Source organism: Chinchilla lanigera, unplaced genomic scaffold (assembly GCF_000276665.1).
Source record: "Chinchilla lanigera isolate Chin_1 unplaced genomic scaffold, ChiLan1.0 scaffold00126, whole genome shotgun sequence".
Taxonomy (NCBI): domain Eukaryota; kingdom Metazoa; phylum Chordata; class Mammalia; order Rodentia; family Chinchillidae; genus Chinchilla; species Chinchilla lanigera.
Window position 1 is genome coordinate 940244 of NW_004955527.1, and position 20944 is coordinate 961187.

Consider the following 20944-nt stretch of genomic DNA (forward strand, 5'->3'; position numbering starts at 1 on the left):
TGTCTTGGTGAGTCCCCCACGCTTCGCCTTAAATCTAGAGAAGCAGTGATTTAATATTAATATTTATTCATGTACTCAATTCTTTCCCTGTTAAATAATTTCTCAGCTGTCGGAGGCTTCTGAAGGCTAATTTAAAACAAGTGTCACGGTTATCTAACTTGCGCCCTCGGATTGTCAAAGAGAAGTGGGGGGGATGGGCTCCCGGGCTTACCCCCCGCCCCAGGACTGGACCCAGCCAGCCACTGGCAGCCCAGGCTCCCAGGGTGGGAGGTGAAGAATCTGATGCCTGGGGTGACTGTGGAAGGACAGGCAGTGGTGGGAAGGGGTGCTGGGGAGAAAGAGGAGGGGCAGGGCTTTCAAGGTGGTCTGGAACAATCTACCCTCATAGAGGAATCGCCAATCCTTTTACGGTATTTAGTATATGCCTAGTACTGGGTATATTAACTCATTGAGTACTTCACAGCCCCAGAGGGTTATGCAATACAGTTCCCATTTCACCGATGGGGACTTTCAGGCCACCTGCCAGTGAACAACTCATGCAGGGGCATAGGATAAACTCTGGATTACAAATAGTTGGCTGAAATCTGAGTCTCCCTCTTGGTGGCCGAGAGACCTTCCCTAAGGTCCTATGTCTTCAGTTCTAAAATGGAGAAAATACAGCTTAATGGTAACAAAAGACTCAGAAGACCTGGGCAAGATCTGGCTGTCAGCCTCCCTGGGTTGGCCTGAGGAGGTCATCAGGAGATGGATGGATAGACGGCAACCCTGTTGCCATAGCACCCGATACAGGAGGTATTCAGAGCATCCTCATTCCTCTCTCTTTTTGGGTCTGCTCTCCAACCTCCCTTCCCTCCCTTCCTCTCCTTTCTTTCCCCACAATCTCACACTTCAAGGTTAGAGCTGCTTCAGCTGATTGAAATCTCAGCGATCACTTTGCTCTGGCCAGTGAGTGCCTGGAAGACTAACGAAGCCGTCCCACTGCGGCTGCCTTCTCAGCCCACCAGCCGCAATTCCTGGCATGTTGATTTCTCAGCCGCTTAAAGCCCTGCCCCTTTGGATAAACTCCTGTGTCTCAAGGCCTCTCCATCTGCCCCCTCCACCCCACCTGGGAGATCCACAGAGTCACAGTCTTCTCCACCCACCAAGGGTACCATCCCCGCCTTCGCACACATTAGGAAGACAACAAACATGCTGAGATTACTTTTCAAACTAGCGGGGCTGCCTTCCCGCAGCAATCTCCCAGACACACCCGCTCGCCCCTGTACAGGACCATGGCTCTACAGGGGTCCTGCCTGGCTGAAGTGGGGCAAGAGGATAAACTATTTTGTCATCGCCGGGCACCCACAAACTCCTGCAAATGCATGGAGTGCAGACCATGTCGATCAGTGTGTTTGTGAGGGAGAGGAGACCACAGGGCAAGGCAGCAACCAGCTGTGGGGGTGAGTGGTCACTGAGGAAAGCTGGAAATCGAGTAGTGACCTGTGTCTGTTTTATGCACATGCCTCTCTCTCTCTCTCTCTCATACACACACACACACACCACACACACACCACACACACACATACACAGAGAGATACACACACACACCCTGGTTGTCACCAGCCAGCTCTGAGCATACACTTGGGTATAGGCAACACCTTCAGCCCTGGCCTCCTGCCCTGTGGCCTGAGCCTTCAGAAAGAGCCCACTATTGGCTCATTTGGACTCCAGATACTCCAGGCCACCAGAGTCCATGAATCTTCAGCTTATGGAAGGGTCTGTCCCCAAAATTCACCGTAAATCAGCTTCATGGATCAAGCAATCATCTTCCCAGAGTCACAGTGTCAGTGGCGGCCGTAAAGAAAGCCGTGGTGATAGCACAGGCTTGTGGAAGGCAGACCTTGGCCACCGAACACACCATTCTGCTTCCCCATCTACTAATTGGACAGCAAGGACATGGTCTACCACAAACCAACTGAGAGCAGCTGAAGTGCCACTTGTCAAGTCCCCGCCATGCAGGTGCCCAGTAAAGCCCAGGTGTGGCTCCTGGTACCACTGCCAACACTGTAGCTGCCCTCTTATGCCATGGTGGCCCTGAAGCCCCTCAGTTCTCAAGGTAGCAGATAAGGTTTCTTTGTATGTGTGTTCCCTTGCGGAATTGCACTGCCCCAGAAATTCTCTGTGGGGACCCAGCCTTTCTCCCACCTCCCCAAGGATCAGAGGCGAGCCCACCAGACCTTTTCACGGGGACACGCTGGGTTGGGAGAAGGCAGGTGGGGCACACAGGTGCTGTTAAATGCCAGTTACGTGTCAACTCACATCAGGGGATGTCAGGACCTCTCTTTGGAAAGCTGTCCCAAGGATCACCCGATCCATACCAAAAGGCGTCTTGCTTTAGTTTCTGTTAACTACGATGACAGTTCTGGGAAGCAGATGTCATTTTTCAGACAGGGATCTGGGAGGAAAAGCAGGTGGCTCTGCTGCTCATCTGATGGAGGCCAGATCAGAATCCAGGTCACAGCTCCAGAGTCCTTAACTTTGCAGATGTGTCTCCAGGTATCTAAAATTGAAACCCTGGTGTCTGGTCATTCACTATTAGGTGTCTGTCAGCTAAGGAGGACTTTACCTTCCTGTTATTTGCCCAAGTGATCAAGTCAGCTGTTTCTAAAGTAGCTCACCACTATGATACTGCCTTGAAAACTCACCCTGGTCTCCCTCCATGGTCACAGACCAGAGCCTGGGATGAGGACCCCTGGTTCCTTACCAGGCTCACTGCTGTGCATCATACTTGAGTTCCTTGACATCTCTGAGCCCCACTGTGCAAGTTCAGAAGTCCTTCCCCATCCCTGGGCCTTCCCTCCACAAGGCAGAGGCCCAGTGATCCCACACCCAGCTGGGGCTCATGGACTGGCAGAGCCAGCTCTCTTTATACTCACAGGTCCACTGGGGGTGGTACCACCTCTCCTCAGGAGGGCTGGGGAATTAACATTAGCACTGGCATTTAATGCAGGTGTGATTACCAGGCGCTCACACAGCATGCTGGCATCTCTCAGAGGTGGACACATATGGTGCAGGCTCCTTATCCTCTCTCTGCCTCTACCCGCTGCCTTGGCACAGGAGAACTGTGCTGGTGAGTGGAAGGACAATCTGATGTGACCTCTGCTTGGGTGGCCTTTATAAGGGACTGCATAGAAGAAGCCCCCTACCCAGACTCTCCCCAAGACACTGCCAGCCAAGCAAGAGGGCCATGGTGGGTCCAGGCCCCCAGCTCTTAACCTTGGATGTCTGCACCCGAGGTCCTGCAGCTTCCCTTGGGGGCTGCTCTTGTTATTCCAGAGCCGACTTCCTCTGAGGCCTTTCTCCTCCCACTGTCCATCTACTCAGGCTCAGTTTCCCTGACTCCACCGGGACTATCCTTTGGTTGGGAGGGGGCAGGCGGCCTATGATTCCCTCGCAAGTCACCTTGTTCTACCATAGAGTCTGCCAGCTGCCAAAGCAAGAAGGTCTGTTTAGGTCCTGCATCCAATCCCTCCAGATTTTAAGAGCCCAGGAGGGGAAGTGATGTGCTTGAGGACACACAGCACGTCTGCAGCAGAGCCAGGAACAGAATTCTGATTCCTGGAATCCGCAAGCAGAGCACTTCTCTCAGATGCTGAGCCGGGGTTCCCCAGCTGTGCGTGCGTGTGTGTGTGTGTGTGTGTGTGTGTGTGTGTGTGTTTGCTTCAGGGTGGAGCAGGAGGAGGAGGCTCTGTGCATCCCAGACCTGGCATGGCTCCTTCTTAAGTGTGTCAGTCAGTTTTCCGTCACCTTGATAGAATGCCTGACACCCACCCGTGTGGCTTAAAGGAGGAGTGGCTTACTTTGGCTCACCGGCTTCGGAGGGGTCAGTCCATGGTCAGCTGGCTCCAAGCCAGGAACATCATGGCATGGTGGAAGGCAGCCGCTCAACCCATGGCAGCCAGGGAGCAAAGTGGACAGAAAAGACTTGAGAAGAAAGAGCAGAGACAAGATCCACCCTTCAAACCCACGCCCCCAGTGACCTACTTCCCTCTCCTCAGCCTTGCCCCTTAACAGACCGCTCAGCCATGGCCTTGTCAATGGATTAATCCACTGATGAGGCTGACACCTCTCTGGGCTCCAGTGTTGGCCTCTAAACATTGCTGGATTGAGGACCAATCTTGCAGTCTGTGAGTCTTTGGGGGATACTTCTTATTTATTTAAATTTCAGTTTATTGGAGTTACTTCATAGTTAAACCATAACACGAAGTGTGCTGCTTTGGGCCCATTGCTTGTCCTTCTGGTTACATCATCCACTGGTGGCAGTGCTGGGTCCCAGCTCTGGGGACTGTGGGGACAGGAAGAACACGGAAGATATTCGGGCTGAGCTTCCCAGGCCTTGCGTGTTCAGGATGGGCCTCTCAGAAGCCGACCAAAGCGAGGACTCCTTGCAATGCGACAGTGCCTGGGAATGCAGTCTGCTGTGGAGTGCTGCACCGGGTACTGCCAGTGGTGAAACTACAGGTAGCTGGGGCTGAACCCACTGGAGAGACTGAGTCATCCCCCAGAGGCAGGGAGAAAGGCCGGGGTTCTGGGAGGCAGGAGGAGCCTACAGGAAGACAGCAGGAGTGGGCCGGACCAATCTGGTGGCTCTGAAGTCCAGGAGTAGAGCGGAGCTGTGGAGCTGTCAGCATGTGCTATGGGATTAAGCAGCTTTTTGTAGAAGCAGGGACGCGGGGTGGGACGCCTGGGCCTTTCTATCAGCCTGGTTCCTTGTGCCTTCAGACCCAGACGCTTTCTCCACTTCAAAGCTCCCCACTAGACAGCAGCAGGAAGGGTGGTAATGAGGCTTGAAGGTTTGGGACGAGATAAAAGACCGAGGCCCATCTGTGCAGACGCTAAACTCTGGCTACCAGGGGGACGCGGGACTCCTGCAGTCCCTTCCCGGAGCACCAAAGAGGGCTGGGTACAAGCTCTCTGGTGGTAAGAGGGGACCACATCGGCTTAGATTCGGCCTCACTGTGGGTGAGCAGCCTCCAGCATTGCTGCCTGAGGTTTCTTTGCTCACTGCAGGAGTGGCAGGGAGGGGATGCGCAGGGCTGAGCCTCCCGGGGCATCCGAGTATGGAAGGCAGTGTTTTTATATTCAAATAAAGCCCAATCTGACAAACCTTCGTAATAGAATACTTCCCAGCAATAAAAAGGGACAAACTACTGATCCGTGTAAGAACACGGCTACATCTCAAAAGCATTATGCCAAGTGAAAGACGCCCCTCGGAGCCCAGTGACACAAACTATACGGCTGCATTTACATGAAGTTCTTGCAAAGGCCAAAGTACAGGGCCTGAAAGCAGACCAGAGGCCACCGGGCCTGGGGCTGGGGTAGGAACAAAGGGGACTTGGTGGGGGATAACGGGCTTCTATATCTTGACGTGGCGGTGTGTGTGTGGCATGCGCACAGCTCCAAGGAGACAGGAAGAGGCCCCCGCAAGAATCTGAGGAGCTGCTGGCCCCTGATCTTGCTCCTCCAGGGCCACCAAGCTCCACCTCCTGCCAGGTCACTGGCGCCCTCAGATTCTCACTGGAGCACAGACCCTACTGCAAACTGCGCATGCGAGGGATCAAGGCTGTGTGCGCCTAACAAGAACCGAATGTAATAACAATAGAAATGAAGTACACGATATACACAATGCACAGGAATCACCCTGAATCAACCTGGCCCAGTCCTGGAAAAATTGTTTTCCATGAAATCAATCCTTAGGGCCAAAAAGCTTGGTATTTTTTCATGGCAGCCAGAGCCAAGACACGTGGAGACACCAACTGTGCTGCATTGCTCTGCGAATACCATGAGATAATGTATACACAAAGCGCCTTGCTCCAGGAATACCAGGTGCTTAATAAACTTTAATTGATGCAAAGTATTAGGTAGGTGATTCTGGCTCAGGTAATAGGAAGCCCCAACAGGAAACTCAGCTTGGGCTAAGCAATGTAGGAAATTATCTCACATTAGAAGTTCCAAGCTAAGAGAATTCTAGGACTGATTAATTCAGTCCCTCATCAAGGTCTCAAGTCTCGTCTATCATTCTTCCCTGCCCTACTCAGTCTATAAATCTAGCTCCTCCTTGTGGCTGCAAAATGGCTACTGTGGTTCCAGCCATCAGCTACAGGCATAGTCTTGTCCAGGGAGGAAGAGGGAGTATTTCTTCCTATGATGCTGTTTTGTCCTTCCCAGAAGCTCCCTTGTGTGGACCAATGAAATTTCCTCTCATTGGTCACAGCTGTGTCAGGTGCTCCTCACCTCAACAACCAATGACAGAGACAACAGAATGAACAAGACCGGCTTGACTCGTCCCTGGGGCTGGAATTGGTCCTCCCTCCCTGAAGCTGGGGGTGCTCCCTCTCTGGCTCTGGCTCTTGACCCTGGACAAGAGAGGGTCTTGAGTGTCTAGGACTCACCAACTCCTCACTCCACAGGAGGACAGACTTCAAGGTCATCCCGTGGCCCAGCTTCGCCTCCCAGGCCCTACCTTCCCCTTGCCCCACACGCCTCTGTCCGTGCCTTCCTGGAGTTTGTTCATGCAGTACTGCTTACCTGGGACAGCCCGCTCCCCAGGCCCTGCGTCCCTCCCTACGTGGCCCCCTGAAGCCTTCCTGACAGCACCAACCTAGTCCAACTTCTCCCCGCTTGGGGCCCAGGAGCACTGGAGACAAAAGAATGAGTCCACATCTGCAGCCTGCGAGCTCACGGAGGTGCCAAGGTATGTGTCTGGGAAAAGAAAGTGAGATTTCCCCAGCCTTCCTAAGCACCTGTAGAGCCAGTGGTTTACATCGTGGGCTCCAGAGTCAGGCAATCTAGGTTCAAATCTTGTCTCTGACAATTGCTACTGTGCAGCCTTGAGCAAGTGACTTAACCTTTCTGTGCTTCACTTTTTCTCTTTTCTTTTCTTTTTTTCTGCCTTTTTGAGACAGGGTTTCACTATACAGTTCAGGCTCGCCTTGAACTCACTTTGTAGCCCAAGCGGTCCTTGAGCTCACAGCAATCCTCCTGTCTCAGCCTCCTGAGTGCTGGGATTACAGGCGTGAGCCACCATCTGCTGCTGCTCACTTGGCTGCTTCACTTTTTCCATCTGTAAATTGAGAATGATAGTCCCTATCCCCCTAGGATTATTGTGAGACTTATGTGAGTTTATTTTTCAAAGTGAAGGGCATATAACAAAGTAAATCAAGGAGAAAACACTTAATACAGGCATTTTTACCTCTTGAATCAGATTATCTGGAGGCGAGATTCAGGACTTTATATATTTGAGGTCCTGTTCAAAAGGGGTCTTTCCCAGTCAGGCAGCGAGGCATTTGGGAGCCACTGGTGTGCCTCATACCACACTGGATTCTGCAGTCCCCACTCAGAACAGCCACCTTTTGCTGATAATATACGAGTCCGTTTCTCAGCCAGCTATCAGGCCCCCATGGACCTATCTCTCTTCTGTACCTCCTCTCCGGCCTGGGCCAGGGCACACTTCAATCCTGGCGCAGGACCCAAAGGCAGGAGCTGGGCTCTGAGGTACCCTCACCCTTCCCTGCCTTCCCCACCATGACAGCAGCTCCCACTTCCGGGGTGCCTACTGTGTGCTGGGGCGGGGGGCAGAGCCTGGATCTGACCACGGACCCATCCATCCCAAGGCTGTGTCCTCAACCACTGGGGGTCCCTCGCTGCCACGTCTGGCAATCCCCTTCTCCGGGCTCCGGTGAGTGCTACTCTTATCAGGAAAGCAGCTCAGCTCTGTGCCCCCAGCACCCACACTGGGGACCCTAAATTCTTTAGTACCAGGAACCCCCCTTACAGCCTGTCCCTCTGTCCCCAGGCCTCTGGGATGTGAGAAACTCTGTCCCCACCATACACATGACAATTGGCTCAGCTTCCATGGAACCGTCATGGAAACCACCCCATCCCGAGGGGCTCCGGCCACAGCAAAGACACCCCTGATGCGGGCACCCGTGCCTCTGTCCTCACACCAGGTGGGGGTAGCGGAGGAGGCGTTGATCTCCCTGCAGTCTTAAACACACAGAATTTGCCCTTGAACCCTGGGGCTGCCTCGGTACTGGAAGGAGCAGGACACCCAGCACAGCGGTTGGCTCCTCCGTGGGCACTGGACAGAGGGGTTTAGAGGAAAAGGAGGAGGAAGGAATGTCTGGGTACCGTCATCTGGGCAGGAGGGCCATCCCCAGGCCTGAGACACTCTGCGCTGTACCTTGCTGTTCCCGACCTAGTACCCAAGCCCAGGCCAGGCTCCCGAAAGTCAGTGGGGACCTGAGTCCGGGGAGCCTCTGCATGGCCATCGCAGTCCTCCCTGGGCCCTGAGCCCTCTGCCAAGGGCAGACGGGAAGAATCGCTGAGTACACACCAATTCCCTACAGGCGTCGCCCTCATTAAATATTAACACTGTCTGTTTACCAACTGTGGGCTCCTGTGTGAGTGCCACGCCACGCCTCAAGTCCCACACCCTTCTGTGCAAACCGAGAGCAACTCCCCGGGCTGTCTGGAGCCACCAGTGGGGGCCACCAGCTCCTGCCCTGACCCCTGGCCCAGCCAGCCCAGAGCCTGGCACAGGGGTGAATGCAAATCCCAGCCATGTCATTTACGTGCTGGGGGGCCTTGGACACATCCCTAGGTTTCCCCAGCCTAAAGGGGCAGAAGAACCCTTACTGCGGTATAAATCCAGGATCTGATGGGATCCATGTGAAAAAGACCAGGTAGGACGATTACGGCAGGTGGTACTTCCTGTCCTCCTCCATCCTGCTCCTCGGGCAGCACAACCTCAAGGGTAACTGAGAAAGAAGATGAGTGAAAGAAGGAAGTGGGTGGGGAATAAAGCAGCGGGCCCCCAGTGCATGAGGCTATAGCGACAGCAGGGACCCAGCGGTCCAGCTTCAAGCCAGGCTCTCCATCCTTGGGGACCCTCATCCAAGCGACGCCGGTGCAGGGTGCAGGCTGTGGGATCCGCACACCGAGCCGTGTGAGGCCCTGATACCACAGTGGTTCATATTTATGCAGCAACGCCTGTGCCTGACGATGACTGAGTCCTTACGCTGCCTGGCACCGGCCATAAATGCCGCCATACATCACCCTGCGCTCCCTTCCCGGGCACTTTTAAGAATGAGAGGTGACTTAATGGCAGTGTTTAAGGGTTATTATGTGTAAGTTAACAGCCCGATGCTCTCTGTGGCGGGCAGTGATGTGGAGGGAGCCCTGGAAGCAGTGGCCGAGACCCTCCCTGGACATCAGCGGGTTTGCTTTCTTCACCCCGCCACTTCCCGCCCCAAGGCGGCAGGGAGCACTAGCCCGGTGCTCAAGGTCCCAGGCCCCCCACACACACACACATTCCAGGCCACGGCGCTAAGCTGGTTGGACACCTCCCACAGATGGGAGTGCTGAAGGGAAGCAGGAGGCCCCATGGGACGCAGGATCTAGAGGTTGGGGGCAGGCTCAGAGCAGCAAAGGGAATGCTGTGTGGCCTGGGGTGGAGAGCTGTGGAAGCAGCCACACGTTCCTGGGTGGCCCTCGGAAGACCCTGTCCCTCTGCTATGGGGGACGGGGGTGGGGAGGGAGTCCGGTCCTGTTTCTGCTATGGGGGACGGGATGGGGCAAAGGGGGAGGCCTGGCACCGCCCCTCCCCCCACAGATCGGGAAGATCCAGGTCCCAGGTGAGGCTGCAGCTACAGCAGAAAGGAAGGTCCCCTTTCCCTAGGGAGCTGCCGTAGGCACACGGCAATGCCATGCTTGTCCAGGAGAGGCGGGAACACAGCAAGGCAGGTGGATGGTGGGGGCCCACAGCCCTTCCACAGGGGTCACTCTCAACAAGGCACCCGCATCCGAGACCCTTTTCCACTGCACGGGCTCCTCCACCTGCCCTCTGGCTTGACTTCAGGCAGCCGTTTCCCTTCCTCCAGTCTCTCTCCCCCTCTGTGCACAAAGGCCAGGGTCATCTGCTTTACAAGATTATGGCAAGACTTAGGGGAGATGATCCCACGCTCCCAAGCTCCCCGCCTCCCACTGTCTCTTGGAGCCATTCTGCCCAACAGCGCCCTTGGCTGGTCTCACTCTCTGACTGACATCTCTGGACACCTGCTCCTACCTGGGTACATCCTCCCCAGCCCTAAGCCAGCAAAGCCAGCTGTGCTGTCTCCCTGCAAGCTTGCCTCAACCAGGAAGGCTGTGATTGGCCCTCAGTCCCCAGGGGCGCTGAGAGGTCCCTTGGACGACATCTGCTTATTCTCGTGGCCATTCACCTGGCAAGCACTGCAGCGTCATGACCAGACTCCCCCAAACATGTGTACGGTCTGCTTGCTTAGGCAAAGGACATTCCTGTTTCCCCAGCAGCGCCCCCACATCACTCCCATTTCCAAATGGGAGCAGAAGGGGGCGCTTTCCACTTTGATGAAGGTGCTCTCTTGTCTCTACTTTCCCGGCTCTAGCTCCTGAGCACCTGGCTCTCCTTAGCCAGCCCCTCACACCTGCAGAAATCTGGACTTGCTCCGCTGAGGGAGGGGCCCACACATCCATGAATCTTCCTTCTTCCTAACTTGGGCTTCGCATGATGATGGGGCCTGGCTCACGCACCCCAGCTGCAGGTCCAGATGTGAACAGACTCATGCACATGCCCAGCTCTACGTCACCCCTGGCCTCATGCCCTCCGTGTCCTTAGTGCTTCGCAAATGCAGGCTGTCATTCATAAAGATGGCTGAAATGGCCACAGCATCCTGGGCCCCTCGGGTGGCCAGACGCAGGGCTGCATGTTTTATAGCTATCACCTAATTCTACAGTCCCTGCAGTCCTGCAGCAGGTTATTATTAGCGCCATTTACAGAGGCGCGGCTCTGAAACTCGGATCCAGTGACTTGCCCAAGGTCACCCTGCTATGGGACACAACGCCAGGACTTCAGGTCAGTGGGACTCCAAAGTCCGCCACACCCTCTGCTCCGGACAGAGTTGTCTCAGAAGATAAATTGCTTCAGAGACAGGCCTGATTCCAGATATTCAAAGTCAAGGGTGTGAGAAAGCTATACTGCATAGTGATGAGAGGGAAATACACCGAGTTGAAGAAAAAAAAAATGACAACTGAGGAAAAATAAGTGTGGCTCTGTGACGGGCTGAACCGTGTCCGTCTGAAGTGGCATACCTCAGGCTGTGATTGTATTTGGAAAGAGGACCTTTAAAGAGATGATTAAGTTAAAATGAGTCCATTAGGGTTGGCCCGGATCCAACCTGACTGGTGTCCTTAGGAAGAGAGAAAATGTTAACTCACAGAAGAGACACCAGGGACATCCGCACAGAGAAAGACCATGTGAGGACACAGCCGGAAGGTGTCCGTCTGCTAGCTCACAGGAAGGCAATGCAGGAGAAACCAGGCCTGCAGCACCTTGACCTTGGGCCTCCAGCCTCCAGCACCGTGAGAAAATACATAATTTAAGCTTTTTAAGCAGAGGTGTTTGTTGTGGCCCAGGGAAACTAATACAGATTCCTCTTACAAATGACATCCTTAATATGTAAAAAGCTCCTAGCAATCAGCAAGAACCAAAGACCAGATATGTACCATCGACTACGGGCATATCAAGCACCAGAAGAAATAAAAGTGGCTCATGGATCTAGGAAAAGGTTCTCATGCTTATGTGCCAAAATTAATACTACCGGGAGTGGTGGCACACGCCCATAATCCCAGCACTTAGGAGGCTGAGACAGGAGGATCGCTGCACCTTCAAGGCCAGCCTGGGCTGTATAGGGAGTTTAAGGTCAGCCCGCACTGCATGGCAAGACCCTGTCTCAAAAGCAAAACATAATAATACTGCACTGACACAAAATTTCTGAAGGCTGCTGTTTTCTAACAGCATGTGGGAAAACAGGAGGCTCTCCTGTGCTGCTGGGAGCAGTGCAAGGGGACAATCCCTGTGGAAACGAGATAGGATTGAAGGAAAGAAGGAAGGGTGGGAAGGAAAGAAAAGAAGACTGGGAAAAGAGCAGAAGGCAGGCAGGAAGGCCAGTAGGAAGGAAAGTCAGCAAGAAGGGTGGAAGGAAGCAAAAAGGAACGTGAGCTATAGAGTCTGTGTTGGTTAGCTTTCCGTTACAGTAACAAAATGCCTGAGATAACCACGTTATAACACAGGGCAGGTTTATCATGGTTTATAGCTTCGGAAGTTTCAGCCTGAGGCCTCTTGACTGGGGAACATTAAGGAGGAGCACATGGCAAGAGAAACTGTTCACTTTGTAGCAAGGTGCAAAAGAGAGGAAGAAGAGGGAGGCCTTAAAAATCCCCTTGAAGGGTGAGCTCCGCCCCCTCTCTCTCCAGGCCCTGCCTCCCAACGGCCCCATCTCCTCCCAGCAGCACCACTCGCTGGGCCCCAGCCTGGAGGGCCTGGCCTTGGGGACACCTATCCAGGCCACACCGAGGCAGGGTGTAGAGTGAGGACAGGGAAACAACAGCCACCCGTGGTTCATGACCTGAGAGACCAGACCGCAAGGACGACTACATCAAATATCAGACAACCAACAGGCAGAGGTCACCCTGTCTCCCAAGACCCCCAGGCACGCACAAACCCCGAAGCACACAGCCTTGGCCTGTGTCCGGCCTCCTTTGCTTTGCGGTGTCGAACTCCACCCCCATGGGACTGGATACCGCGACACTTCCTCTAAAAACTTCCGCCCAAAACACTCCCCCTCCTGCTGAGTGGGGCCAGGGCCCTCCCATAATCCCAGGACCTCATGAGACCCAGCGCCGGCCTGCCCGCACCCTGTGGGGTGTACTTTCACTTCTAACAAATCTCACTCTTGCTATTTGGACTGTCCCGCTCAGTCCTGTGCTCAGGATAGTAAGCACCTGGAAACAGCTCCCCGCAAGCCTCCTGCCCAGTAATAACAGCAGTCAGCCAAACCTGAATTCCAAGCCTGGCTCTGCAACTATCAGTCTAAAGTTCTGGGCAAGTCCGTGGCCTTGTCTGTGCCTCAGTTTCCTCAGCTGTAGGAAGGGACCGTACCCACCCTGCCCTGTAGAGTGATTCACAGACAGAGCCGCACTGTTCTCGTTGTCCCCACCCTCGTTATGCTCCCGCCCGCCAGCCATCCGGTTGTTCCAGAGGTCGATTGTTTACTTCTCTTTGTGTTCTTTGCTTGCTTTCTGTCAAGTGATTCACGAGAGCAGGAGCTAAATTGGATTTGATATAAATGATGGCTTATCATGGTATTTCGCTTTTCATGTTAATAACTTTTCAGGAGTTGGAAAACACCCACCGTTGTGAGGCCCTGAGCCCTGAATTTGGGTGTGGAAGGTATGAGCTCTTTACCTAACCCAGGCAAGACCCTGGCAGAAGCTCCTGCGCCTTCCCCAGGGGCCCTGGGTACGTGGAGGGCACCTTCTCCACTCCCCCCACCCCAAAGCTGGCGGTGCCAATGCTGCTGCGGGAAAGCTGGCAAAGTGCAGGTGCTAGCAGAAACCAGAGTGCATGGAAAGCAGAGCTTATCCCGGAGCTTATCCACAGCCTCCTGCTGGGGAAGCCAAGGCCGATGTGTCTGAAACAGACTGCACAGGCCCCGCCAAAGCCTTTGAGGGCTGCCCAGTCCTGAGCTGATGCACCACGCTTCCCGTAAAAGAAACCCTCCCGAGTGCCGAGGGATCAAGATGTAGATGCGGCTCTGCCCTCCCAGCCCCCACCCAGCTCCTCACTCTGCCCTCGGGCATCCTTAGTCCTCTACCTGTGATGCCAACATCATCGCCCATAACGTTATTTGCTGAGCACTTTCTATGTGCCTGGCACTCTGTTAGGCTTGCTTGGTTTTGTGACACCTTCCCAGGTCGGTACTAGGATCCTCACCAGGTTTAGGAAACGAATGAAGCCGACTTGTCCAGGGTCAGGCATGGGGGAGGAGCAGAACCCAGCCTGGAGCTTAAGCACTCCAACCTCAGAACTCTGCACCTGACCTCCGGCCCTGTGACCCCAACCCCTGTGACAACCCCTTCAGCTCAGAAGAGTCACCTCAAGGTGATGCTCACAGACCTCCCTGTGTTCAAGGCTTGCATGACCGGCTTGGACTTGCCCTCTGTCACAGGTCTCTCTCACGGAACATGGTCCGCGTATCCCCGGTCCAAAGGCTCCTCCGGGTCCCAGCCTCCAACCTTCAGGACCCTGCTTTCTGTCACGGGTCTCGAAGGAGTGGCTCCTTCCCTTTGGCCTATCCTATTCTTGGCTTGCCAAAGTCCCTAACAAAGGACATAGAACAGATGTTTACTATATGCTGGGCCCTAGCTGTGCCCCTAATATAGAGCAACAAACCCTATAAGGAGGATATAATGATTCTCTTTCACAGATGACAAAAAGCAAGGCTCAGAGAGGCTAAGGGAACATGTCTGGGGTCACACAGCTCCCAGAGGGAAAGCAGGGATTCGAACCTGGGTCTGCTTCATCCACTTGACTCTGCAGCCTCTGTGCCTTTGCCCTGTGCAGTGATTGCTTAATAAATATCTGGCCTCATCCTGCTGCCACACGGGACTGCTCAGTGTGGGTAGAAGCACATCTGTCTGGCATCTGCTTTCCTTTTGACAAATGCTCTCGTGGCTTTGCAGCCCTTGAGAGCTCCACAAGCCTCCCAGCCAGGGGCCCCTGGACTCCTTTGTCCTCCTGGCCCCACGGAGGCCTGAGGATCCAGCGCTTGCAAAGTGAGCAGCTGTCTCAGCTGCTGTTTGGGAAGCCCAGGAGCAGGGCTCAGAGGGGGGTGGATGAGGCTCTTGGTGGCCTGGGAGTCCAGCAGAGCCTGAAGGCCCAGAGGAGAGCTCAGCGTGGGGTGGTCAGGTCACAACTGGACGCTCAAAAGGGAGGGGAGTTTAAAAGGAGACAGAGGGAATCGATGAAGATTTCACCTCATCGGCCCCTGGTCTAGAGTTCTCCATGGCTCCCTACTGCTGACCTGCTCTGGAACCTTCACATGGAGCACCCACAGCAGGCAGATCCAGCCTGAGCCTGGCCCCAGGTACAGCTCATTCTCGCCTTCGTCAAATGTCTCAAGTGACAGGGATGTGTTGGGCCGCAGGCCCCAAGGTCAGCACAGCAGAACAGGCCTGCATGATGGACCCTCTGAAGAGGGGATGAGCAGAGCTTGGGCCCAAGCCGGGGACCCTCAGCCCAGGCCTCAGGGGTCAGGGTTGGGTCTGGAAAGAGATGCCACCTAGCAGAGCCCTGGAAGACGAGCAGGAGGGGTTTTCCTCAGCACCATCTACCTCTGGGTCCACCCAACTCCCCACTGTCCCAGAAACCCCACGTCATTTCTCCCAAGCTGTCCCCAAGGCCATGTGACTCCCCGCTTCTCTGGAAAACTCTCCCTGTCTGTGCAGCAGCTCTCTTCCCCTGCCCCTCCTCCACCCTCTAGTACTCAGCTGAGAACCTGGGGCTCAGAGAGGGGGTGGGCTTGCCCAGGGCCACATTAACAGGAACACTGTGGGAATTAGAACAGGAGCCCCAGCACTCACAGGACTCCCGGGGCTTGAGGTATGGGCAAAGGGATGCCTGGCTTGACCTCTGAGCAAGGGCAGGCAGGAAAGCCTCGCTGAGGTGCTGATATCTAGTGCTGCTGCCCTGGAGGAGGAGGTCAGCAAACCCGGGGCCAGGTGGGTGGGCAGACATCCTGTCAGGAGGATATTAACAAGCTGTCCATCCAATTAGGAGCCAGTAATTAAAATTCATCTTCCTTTCTACCGCACAGTATTAAACCACAAACACTTCATTATATGCCTCTTACCTCGCTGATTTGCATAAATGGGAAGAAACACTTAACAGCCCAGACACTAATTAATGCCTGGGGTGCAGCATGGCTTAGCGGCCTTCCACAGTCTGCTCTGGTGGAGGGTGTGTCCTGAGCAGGACACAGACGGTCATGGCGGCCCTGGGCAGGTCTAGGGTGGGGCAGGAAGGCTAACCCTAACCCTAACCCTAACCCTAACCCTTGGGGCAGCCGTTCGAGGAACGTGGAGTTGCCTGGGGTTGCTCCTAAACTTTCATTCTTTTTGGAATCTGGTGTGGTCTGGACCTTAAATGTTCCCCAGGGTCTCTGGATCGTGGGGGTGCTGGACACTTCCGTGGGTTCACCCATGGATGAGTTCTCAGCAGAACGTGCTGTTAGGAGGTAGGACCTGGATGGAGGTGGTCAACGCGGGTGTGACCGGGAAGGGTGCACTGACGTCCCCTGCTCCTCTCTTCTCTGTCTGCATCCTGGCTGCCATAAGCCGAGCAGCTGTTCCACCATGCCACAGTTCCCGCCTTGGTGCCAGCCGACCATAGGCTGGAACCACGAGCCAAAAGAAGCCGCTCCTCTAGGGTGTGGGTTTCAAATGTTGTATCTCAAGATGAGAAAAGTGACTGATACACCTGGTTTCCCAGCTTCCAAGTTCCATTCAGGAGAGACCAAAGACGCTACAGACACCCTCTGTATTCTCAGTATGAGAACCCCCTTCCCCACCCCAGGGCTCAGCAAGAACGACATTGACTGGGGCTGGGCAAGGAGCAGTGGCCTTGTCTTATTTTCTGGAAGAAAGAGCCCAAGCTCAGAGCCAGGTAGACGACCTGGACTGGAATCTCAGCTCAGCCACCCACTTGCCCTACACCCTTAGGACGTTACTTGCCTTGACTGAGTTTGCGTCCTCATCTGCAAAGAGGATGACATGCAGAGAGGCCACGGAGAGAGAGGAGGCATCCTCAGCACTTAGCCAGCGGCGAGGGCTCAGTCCAGACTGGCTTCCTTCCCTCCTGATGGCCACCTCCTCGATGCTTCCCTGAAGGACCCGGATGCCTCAGCTGTAGCCCTGGACACCAGCCCAGCCAGTCAGAATGGGCCCCTCGAGGTGGGCAAGGCCAGCCAAGCCCAGTCCTCCCCACAGGGTGGCCTGCTGCGGCAGAGGGGGACTGCAGCCCACGTGCCGGGATCATTTCCCAGCTGGGTAACTATTGACACAGGCTGCCAGGCCAGTGGTACATCATAATTAGTGTATATGTTATGTGTATTAATACTTCACCTTCGCCAGCCCTGCACCTGTGCCATCAAAGCACGCACTAACATTAATCAATTAGGCTCCCAGCCTCCCCGGCCCACCGCGCTTATTTGCTTCCTGTCCTATTGGGGGCAGGAGCCGGGCAGGGCCAAGGTCACTGCCTAGGGCTGTGGGAGGCTCAGGTGTCACTGATCCTCCTCCAGCCCCCACCCCCACAGCTGCACCACGGATCCTCAGTGGCCCCAAGCCCCCAGTCTTTTCTGACCTCAGGGTTGTCAAGGTGGCCCAGATAGCTTGTTTGGGGGATGAGTCCTCTTCAGGTACCTCAGATTTCTGGATATTCTGAGCCCGCCATGCCCCGGGCCCTTCCCCTACTGGGGTCCAGTGGAACCACCTGTGGAGGGGTGCATCAGCCAGCAGAAGGGCCCCCTGTTCTGCTCTGCAGCTGGTATTTAGTGGAGATCTAAGAAGTGCCCAGCTCTCCACCCACAGGGGTGGGTTTTCACGTCCACAGCAGCTCCACCAAGTAGACACAATTACTTCCACCTTACAGATGAAGGCATAGAGGCTCAGAGGGGACAACGGTGTCCAAGGTCACATGGCCTCCAAAGGCAGAGCCAGCCCTAGGACTCATCCCAAGCCTGGAAGATCCTCGCAGGCCTGAGGGTCTCTTGCCACTCTGTGCTGGGTGTTATGTAGGGATGTCTCTGTCCTTGGGGGCCACAGTGGGGAGGCAGTGGTGCAGGTCACAAAGGTGAGTGATGAAATTCAAGTCTGTGCATAGCCACTTAGGACAGCGGAGCCACAGGGAGGGGCAGCAAGGCAATGCAAGGGCTTCTGGGTAGAGCTGGAAGGAGGTAAGGAGGCAGGGAAGGGTACATTCCTGGTAGGAAATGCTGGAGCCAAGAGATTGGGGTCAGAGGCATTGGCATTCCCTCCCAAGGGACACCCTGGAGACTCCAGCCCCTGCTGGAATCCATGTAGGCCCTGGGTGGATCTTGTAGCCCTGGTCTCTGGACTGTGTCTTCCCCAGCCAGGACCTGCAGGAGCCATAAACAAGACCACAGCCCATTCCCCTCAGCCCCAGCCCCTCAGAGCCAGCCTCCCCGGGGCCTCCCGACCATGACGTCACACCTGCCCAGGTCAGATCCACTGTAGCCTGGCACACACAGACATTCTCACAGGGCAGGGCAGCGCACAGCTCAGGACAGGGGTGACAGAGCCAACCCTTCTCCAAGCCAAGAAGGCTGAGCAGATGCTGATGCCTCATCTCCTTTTCTGTCCTGCCCGGAGTCTAGGAACACCGAGGCTTGGGATTTTTCAAGAGGAAGTTCTGATGTGGGAAGGAGAGGTAGAAAGGATGGAACATGGGTCCTTGGGGGCAGCAGGCCCTGAAAGGGGCAGCCACAGGCTCCAGAGAAGGCAGAGAAAAGTGGAAGTAAGACTGTGGAAAGACAGGTGGGACTGGGAAGCAGGAAATATGAAAAGAGAGCAGGCACCAGAAAAGGCGATGGGTGTGGGGAGTGGGGCGCAGCGGAGACCAGGAGCCCTTGGGCGAAGTATGAAATTAACTAAAGCACACAGACGGCAGGCCACTGCGGCTCCTGGGACACCAGCCAGGGGCCTGTGGGTCCCACAGATGCCAGGTTAAGGGGGAGGATGCAGACCTAGAAGACACTGGGGCTCAGATTTCACAGGCACCTGTGACTAAGTCATAAGCGACGCCAGCAAGGCCCTGCCCCTGTCTGGGCCTCAGTGTCTCTGCTGTCAGAGGAGCTGCGGACTGGAGCCTGCGCGAGGTCAGCAGCAGCTGGGAGTCAGCAGGGACAGCCTGTGGGAACAGCGATGGGCTCGCCGCGCTGTGTGGACATCCGGAGCACCTGAAACCTGGGTCCTGGCCCCCCCCAAGCCCCTCCCCCCCGCGCCAACAGCCCACCATCCCCAGCTGTGCCACTGGGGAAGGTCACCGCACCTCTGTGACTCAGTTACCCCATCTATGGTATGGGCGTAACACGTAATACACAGGACCCTGGGACAGAAGGAGAACGTACCTGTTTAGGTGCTGGCCGGGGTAAGCGATTGGCCCTGCTGATTTATTATCAGGGACCCAGGCTCCTGTGAGTAGTGACTTGGCCCTGTCATCCAAGCACAAACCCAACCACAAACTGCGGGGATGCGATTCCCAGGCCAAGCTGTGGATGTCCCAGCCAGGGGCTCTGAGCACACTGAGTTCCCGAGCCAGCTCCTCTGCAGTGGGAGAGGGGATGTTGGCACTGGACTTCCAAAGCCCATTAGGACCACGATCACAGGATGGACAGCTAAAGAGTACTAGGCCATCCGTAACTGTCCGAGGTGTACAGCAAAACTGCATTGGGCCCCCGTGACCCCATCATGACCCGCTTCCCAGCCTCCACCTGCTACAAGCCGGCTACACCAGAGCAGCAAATTCAGAACTCTTCTCCTTCGGGTGCCCTGAACTCCTGTGCTGGGTGGAATCCGGGTGTCCCCGGAAGGGGTGGTAACAGAGGATGGCCCCCGGGACATCACCATGGCTGGCCACACGCTGACAGCAACCACTTGGCATCAGTCTGGGCCGGAACTGAGGCCAGGTTCTAAATTGTGTTCTTGATCCTCACCCTGACCCTGTAAGATCGCACTGATAGTCCCAGTCCAGGGAAACTGAGGCTCGGAGGGGCTGAGGAAGTGGCCCAGGTTCCCACAATTACAAACTGGCTGAGTTGAGGCTAGAGTAAGGGACCCCCACATTGGGAAGAAGCTTGGGGACTCCATGGGCTTTAAGGGGGTGCACAATGAAGGAGGGCAGGGCCTGCATGTCCTCGACAGGGCCAGAGGTCAAAAACCATCGTGACAGAGCCCTGGGTCAAATGTCCGTCAGAGGAATTAGGGTGGTGAAAATGCACCTCTTCTGCTGCATGCCACCGGCCTGCAGGGCTCTCCCCCAGCATGAGGGCCGTCAGGCATCAGCTCAGCCTGCAAAGTGTGGGTGCCTGGTCTCCCTTTCCACATGGGGAAGTTAAGACTCAGAAACACCAAGCAGCTCACCCAGGCTCACACAGCATCCAGAAGGCCACACGGGACTGTGAGCTCCAGGCTGCTTAGAACTGAGGCTACGCTCTCTCTGCTGTCCGAACATCCTTGGCTTTAACATCACGGCCTCCTCCTCGGGGGTCTATCCTGACCCCACCCATTGTCCAGATGCAGACATAACCTCCGGGGCCCCTAACAGCTACCCTTCCTGACTGGGGCCAGTCTGCTCTCCTGCCTGGCCCCTGTGTCCCAGCCAATGTGCTACGCGGCTGTCTTCGACTCATGCCACAAGCAGCAATGTGCCGCTGTCACATGCAGGCCGAGGTCCAGGCACTGCGGACTCCCACCCTGCTGCTCACCTCCGAGACCTGAGCAAGGGTGAGAGGGAACCACATGCACCTGAGTGGTGCTTTCACCTTACAATATCCCACTGGAAGACAAAGGCTATGGTTGCCACCATGACAAGGAACAGCCCTGCCTAAGGAGGTGTGTTCCCCCTGCCCGCTCTGCTTCCCAGCCCCTGCGGGCATGGGCGAGAGGGCAGAGGATAGAGTTAGAGTCTATGGAGAGAGGCCAGAGGGTCACGGGCCACCTCCAGGCCTGGCCCAGGACATCCCAGATCACCACGCTGTGAAACGTGGGTCAGTGAACATCCCTCCCCTCCCCAACCTGCTGTGTGCTGGCCACATGGTTTGCTATGGCCGCTAGAACATGGGTGTGAGAGGTGTGGGCAGCGCTAGGCCAGGCCCTGAAAGTCCAGGCCAAACCCTCCCTGTCCTCCTTGTCTCTCTTCAGCAGGCTGAAGACAGAGGAGGCCATGGGGACCACAGGGAAGACAGCCAGAATGCAAGCGGCTGGGATCCCTGGCCAGTGTGGGGCTTCAGAGCCTCTCAGAAGCCTC

The 20944-nt window shown here is 55.5% G+C and overlaps 1 protein-coding gene across 1 annotated transcript in view; it reads right to left on the reverse strand.

Annotated features, from left to right (window-relative positions):
- Positions 1-20944, reverse strand: part of Igsf21 (immunoglobin superfamily, member 21) — a gene marked incomplete at its 5' end in the record, with an annotated part of 221340 nt that overhangs the window by 166904 nt on the left and 33492 nt on the right.